The following is a 6,669-nucleotide window of genomic DNA, read 5'->3' as shown; positions in this document are numbered from 1 at the left end:
CCTTCGCCAATGTAACACAACCAATCTCTTGAGGCATGGGAGCCTGCGCTGGCCAGCTCGGAGCGGTAACTTTAAGAAGCACTGGTGCAACGGGCCCTGGATTCGGTGCAGGCTCGTGTCCTCCTGAATACAGATGGTTGGCTAGATCCTCGTCCCCATAGCTTATTGCTCAAATGAATGTTTATTCCTCCTCCCTGGTTTTCTGTTATACCGCATCGTTTTGAATCCTGAATAACTCGCCCAATCGTTATTTTTATGGTGAACATATCATCGAAACAGAACGCATGAGCTTCGCAGGAAAACAAACAACAATCACGCGGTAAGCCCCCAAACTAGGCAACGCTATGTACACTGGAACAGACCGCCTGTTTTCTACAAGTGAAATCATTATAAAAACTTCTGCATAGCTTCACGTAGAATCACAAAAACAAAACCCTCAGGCATCGAAGTCTGCTTGCGTGCTTTCCCTGCGGCGGACTGGCGGCACTTATTAACAACTTCTCTACTTCCACGTCGTATTTCGCTCTCTTTTTTCTGTCATTTCATTCCCTTATAATGCGGATTACTTTAACCGTCTTTTTTCATTCTACACCGTCTTTCCGTCTCTTCCTCCGCTATTGTTTTTTCGTCCTAGATGCGAATAACGCCAGCAAGGAGACTGAGACACCCAGAAGTTTGAATTAGAGTTATGCGCGCCTAGTTTTCGCATGTTCCAATCACGTGACAGCATTTTCAGGTGTCGAGTGGCACGCACTATTCTACAATTTTTACGTTTCCTATTCATTGTTTCCCTTGTTTTCTGAACCGGGCACATTTGCCCCTAATGCTCCTGGTTTCTTCCAAATTCCTTAAGTTGTTATGTGCCCCGAAGACAGACACAACAGCAACGACTTCTTTCCACCGCTGGCAACATGGGGACATGGCATACTGTTAGCGAATCGGGATGCTTTTCTGGAAAGCCGAGTTGTAAGGCCATCAAGTCGTGCGCGTTTTATTTACTCTTGTAGCGGTGCCATTTTCTTGACCGGACAGCCACGGCAACGACGACGGTTTCTCTCAGAATGGGCACGTGAAGCTTTCACCTTAAGGGAAACCGAAGTGAATTGGCCAAACTTCTGTTTCGGTTTATATTGCATATACTGGCTCAAATGAACAGTTTCATTGTTTATCCGAACTATTAGGCAGCATTTAATTTATGAAGCCCGAAAGAAGCAAAAATATCATGCGACATTTGCAGCGGCCGCTACAACAGCAGTGACGCGTATTCGAGATGTTATGTGATTTGACGATGTCCAGGCTTGGAATTCAAGCCAGTTTCGGCTTTGGTTATGCGCAACAACATGCTCGGCATGCGCAGGGTTATCGTTGGTTAGGCATTCTGGATATCGGCATCAGGCATTCTCGGTATCGGCATATTGCGCTTCTGCCATGTTGGCTATAAAATGGGTCAGTCGGGAACGCGCCCTGTTCCCGACTGCCAAATATGGCATTTGTTTCCACTGTGGGTGAAGGGGCACGGCGGGCGTTTATTCGCGAAATCATCCGAGTTCATCGACTGAAGAGCGTGTTTGAGAATTGGCGAGTGCGTTTGAGACGTTGAAGTCGTGTCATCTGTCATCGACTGGGCTCTTACGGTGTATAAAGAAGGCTCCCGTAGGAAGATCTTGCTCCTATCGGCCCGGAAAACAGGTAATTCCAGTGCGGACCGGACACCCCCGCGACTGTGGCAGCATTGGCTCACGGTGTCCTGGGAGCTTCGTTTTTGTTTTGTGTTGAGTAGTTGCTGCGAACGTGCATCGAATGAAGACTTCCAGGCTATCACAATACCTCATCGACAAAGTCGACGCCATGTTTGCGTGTGGCTTCTGTCACTACGCCGCGCTTAAGGATAGGTCGGGTGTGTTTGATTGACACTAGAACTCGGAAGGAACTCGCTAATGGTTTTTCACGACCGTGTTTAACTCGTGGTGCTCGTGGTGGCTGCTGCTGCGGCATCGTTTGTTGTTCGTGGTCGCCGTAGCATGCATATTTCTAGCCTGATAGATCTCTTTCTCTAAAGGAGGAGGAATAGGGCGCGTTTTCTCCCTCGAAAAATGCTGTGAATTGACTCTGCAGTCATCTGGCGACCGCCGACCGCTTGCGACAGCGGCTTTCTTTCTATTACCGCCGAGGAACAAGTGTTGTGTGCGCTGTGGTTTTACGCGACGGGCAGCTTCCACGGAGCGTTGGTAGAGCGACCGCAGCATCGACCCCCACCAGTCGACCGTATGCCGGTTTATGCGCACTCTGTTCGCTGGGGACTTGTTTCCTCGACCTCGCCTTTTAACAGCTGATCTTTTGAGGCCGAATTTCGTCCGTCCTTCGCACAAAAGAACCTCGAACCCTCAAGAAAAAATGTGGCTAGGGAGGTCCCCGGAATCGATCCCGGGACTTTTACGCGGTGAAGCTGGTAACCTAACCACTTGGCCATCCCACAGGTCCGAGGGTTACGGGGTTAGCAGGGGCGGTGAACAATATCACGTGCAGCTAAATGCAAGAAAAAAAAAGTTGCAGGGGACATCTACGTTCAGGTCTTAAGATGTATGGCACGATAGCGTTACTTCGGCATGGAGGGAGCATTTTGTATTAGAGTCGTGCATTTACCATGCATTCTTTCGAGAACTGCAGTTCAGCAACGATAGATAGACTAGCTGCAACGATCACTGCGGGAGAGGAAAGGCAGACGATATTTCCGCTTGTGTGGCTAAATGGCACGAAAGGTTGCGGCTGCGTTGTGTTGGTCAGTTTGAGCAAGAAGGTCACAGCGTCAGTGTCTATTATCCAGCGTTCTGGCCTAACTGAATGCTTTGGTTTATTTATAACACACACGCAAAGTGAAAGAGAGAGAGAGAGAGAGAGAGAGAGAGAGAGAGAGAGAGAGAGAGAGAGAGAGAGAGAGAGAGAGAGAGAGAGAGGATCATAGATTTATTGTGTAAGATTTAACGGAAGTTGTCCTCCCCTGAGCATATCCTTGAATATGACTACGTCGCGTAAAGAGAGTGGGTGTTTGCCCGTATTTAGCACAGTTTAAGGTTAACGTTTTACGTTTCTTAGGTAACATTTTCGCGCATCTAGACATGTGGATTTATGTATTGGATTGTATCTCGCGTGTAGTTTGTAGTTATTTCGCGCTTAGATACTTCTGTGGCACGGGGAAGGATGGCGTTCCTAAGCGTAAGACGAGAATTTACAATATTTTTCAAGGATATAAGTGTCGTAGTCCTGGTCAACCTGGAGCACGGCAGGCTAGTTTTCACGGATCTTCGTCGACTTCATCATTCCCTTTCAGACCGCCGTGTCCTGTTTTTGATGTGGCGTGAATTACCTTTGCGGACTTCAGAATCCAGCTCAATCGTTTTGGTACTATGCCTGAAGCCAAGAAACTAATGACCTTTTGAGCGTGTGTAACTACGTTTAAGCATAGTTCCGTTAACCATAGTTCATAGTTTAAGTTCCGTTGGGCGGATTGTAAAGGCGATTTCCAATTTTCCTTTCCTGTGTGTGGAGGGTAATGAAGCCACCGCTATTGACACTGTAGTACACTGCGACAATTGTGGCCTTCGCCCTTTCAAACGTCCCGGCGTCGGCGTACGTTGGTTTTATAGTTTTCCTCGAAACTTTCCTGGAGCTTTCCTCGAAACAGTTTGATCCTACCTTTTCGTCTGTTCTTGTATATTTGCCTGGGTATATTTTTTTCGGTAGTGGGTGTGGTTTAATGGAGAGCCGCTGGATTGGTGACCTATCCATATCGGCGTCAAGGATGAGCGGCATATATTCCATAGGACGGCCGGTTTCATTTTGTACCTTTCGTGCTAGGATAGTGGCCTGTCAGGTATATTTAAAGTTATTAAAAGAGAATTTAGGACCTGTGCAGTGATATTAAAAATTGAAATGCGCCTTTCTTCAGTGCGGGTAAGTTTCTAATACGGCAGGCTGACGGATATCCCACTCATGATCTCTCCGTATACGTTTTTTAGTTTCTTCTTTTATTCCTGCTGTCCCGCGTATCGGAATTTTACAATGTAACCATAATGTTCCAATATTCCCTGTGTTTTTGCCACTGCGTGATCGGCTCTGCCGCTTCTCTGTATGGCCATGCCAATGATTCTTACGTGACTGTTTTCTGAGAACACATGCTCACGTATTTTTACGTTTAGTAAATTGTCCGTGATTCAAAATTCACAAAATAATTTCAAGATTTTAGCAATTCTAAGTCATATACTCGGTTTTATTGATTTAATGCGACACATTTATTTGGTTTCTTGTGCTAATCTAGGTTTCCCAGGTATTTAGAGCACCTGGCGTTAATCTTGTGCGCGTATATTTATTTAAGTGACACAGTGTTAGCGCTGGTAATGGTATATATTAGACGGGCGACTTGGTAGTGGCGTAAGTTGCCGGCACAGCTAGCGACCTTATGTGCCGAGCATGCGACTACCTGGTCTGCGTACAACGAACTTCACTGCGCAGGCGTGGCGCCTGCTTGAGTCGCGTATCTTTTCTTTCGTGTCAGCCGTAGTATCGTTTTCCGCCTTTTGACAATGTAGGTGCCGCTGCTCTGTACTACAGTGGCTAGAATAGACAGTGTGGTGACCGCACCCGCTCCCGCGTGACGCCCTTGGAGGAAAACAGCCAGATGGCGCTGTCGCATGCTTACACGTTCGCTGCGGCGGCGGCGGACCGCCCCAGCGCGGTGAAAGTAGTGTGGAGCACAACTGTTTTCGCGGGCAGTACGACAATCAGAACAACTTTTTGATAGCTATTCTTTGTTCTCTTGCAAATCGCTGAATAATGAATGTCCTAATTTCTTAAGAACTACAATAATCGAAGTTTCGAACCGACTGGGCGCGCTTTGACAGCCCAATGTAGCCGGCTGGCTCTAACACTTATCAAACATAAATGAGAGAATTTTCCACTGGTAAAACTGAGAAACATACATTTTATTTTCTACGAGCTCGTTATAAACAAACAAAATCGAATCTGGTTTGATGACTGGATCAGATTACGTTCAAGATTACAAACCCTTTTAAGCCATCAACATTGTTGTCTCAGTGCACCTTGCCTTGAGGTGCTATATTTTTTCTGTGTGTGTAAACAAATTTAAGCACTTCTTCTGGGACTGTTCACCGGTTTTTCTCTCTTGTTCACCAAATTCAAGCGTTTTCAGCCTTTGATTTTTTCCGGCTGTTACTTGAGGCGACTAAGCTTGAGGTGTTTCTTCCTTTACCGAAAAGATGCCTTCTCCTTATTCAATGCTTTCATGTAGAAGTACAGCCGGGTGACCAGAAAGAAGTTGATGACCTGGTTTGTGAGGCTACGGCCATGCCGTCGACATCCTACGATGACGGCGTCTTTCTGAATGCAGGAAACAAGGTCGTCTCAGCTGTCACTCTGCAGCTCGTTGTAACTGAACCACATAGAAAATGTGGCTTCGAGGGCATCCACAAACGAGAAGAGCTTCTAGGAGGGGTAAAGAAGACCCCCAGTGTCGCAAAACTTGGTGAACGTTGCCAACTGCTCGTCGGCCTGATCAGCAGAAAAAAGGAGCTCATCAAAGCAGTCTTTGCAAGCATTCTTCAAAACCGTTTTGCGTGCGACGTAGCCAGCCATATAATAGACGAATCGGGAGTCGCTCATCTTTTCTGGGTAGTCATGGTCGGGAAGCGTTGCCGACTTCTTCAGTACGTCCGATGCTTCGTCAATCTTTCCGTTGTCCAGAAGGGTGTCTAGTTCACGGCCTGCATCCTCACTGCTCAGCATAAATGTCAGTTCTCCCCTTTCACAGTTTCCACTGGGAGGAGCTTTGACCAAGTCATAAAAGCTGAGGCAGTTCACCGTCAGCAAAAACTGGGCAGCAGTGGGATGGTCGTTGCACCCAGAAAATTGCCTGATGATGCCAGCTTCTCCAGGCAGTCCTGGCTGAGCCGGCATGTGAGTAGGTACGTAAATCCGCACTTGTCATGAAGGTACTTCAAGAGGTCAGGTGTAGCTTGAAGGGTGACCCTTAAACATTCGGCAGTGCTTGCTGAACGAAATCGCCCTCTTGAAGTTGCCGCATGAGCCTCCCACTGGTTGAGATACTCCAACACATCCTCAATATGACTCTCTTGTGTGGAACCAGGTTTAAGCCCTTCCGATGGCACGCGGGCTGTCCTGGCTTGTATTAGCTTCCACATGAGTAGGACAAAGGCTTCGGTTGGTGCAGGGTCACCGCCATTCATTTTGTTTTTGTAGAAGAACAGGCCACGAAGCACCTGCGGACTGAAGAGGTGAAAAGCAAGATTTACCTTCATCCTTTCGAAGCTGTTGGGATTCACGTGAGTAGCAGTAATTTTTGGCATCACTTCCAGCGTTAGTGCACTGTTATCCTCGTCGTGCGCCGTTCTAATTTGCTCGAAATCAACAACGCCTTCAGGCGTACCATATGTTCCGCTGAGGACGCCATTTCGAATACACTTCACCAAGTGCGGGAAATCAGGGATGAACAAGAGGCTTCGTCCCTTCTCGACGGGGTGGGGCACGCATGGCTTTATGGAAGCTTAGGTGGCGGATATCCTGAAAAAGTGCCACATTGAGCGATTCCATGAAGCCCAATCGGCCGTGATGTAGTCCACCTTCAGGCCAGCTTTT

General features: G+C 47.4%; 1 pseudogene; it reads right to left on the bottom strand.

Annotated features, from left to right (window-relative positions):
• Window positions 1–5,499: 5,499 nt before the first annotated feature.
• On the bottom strand, window positions 5,500–6,380 carry LOC144154944 (uncharacterized; annotated as a pseudogene).
• Window positions 6,381–6,669: the final 289 nt, after the last annotated feature.

This window comes from Haemaphysalis longicornis, unplaced genomic scaffold (assembly GCF_048455015.1).
Source record: "Haemaphysalis longicornis isolate Haplotype H1 unplaced genomic scaffold, Haemaphysalis longicornis Haplotype H1 scaffold_1, whole genome shotgun sequence".
Classification (NCBI taxonomy): domain Eukaryota; kingdom Metazoa; phylum Arthropoda; class Arachnida; order Ixodida; family Ixodidae; genus Haemaphysalis; species Haemaphysalis longicornis.
The sequence above is the reverse complement of the archived record's forward strand: the minus strand, read 5'-3'. Positions and strand labels throughout refer to the sequence as shown.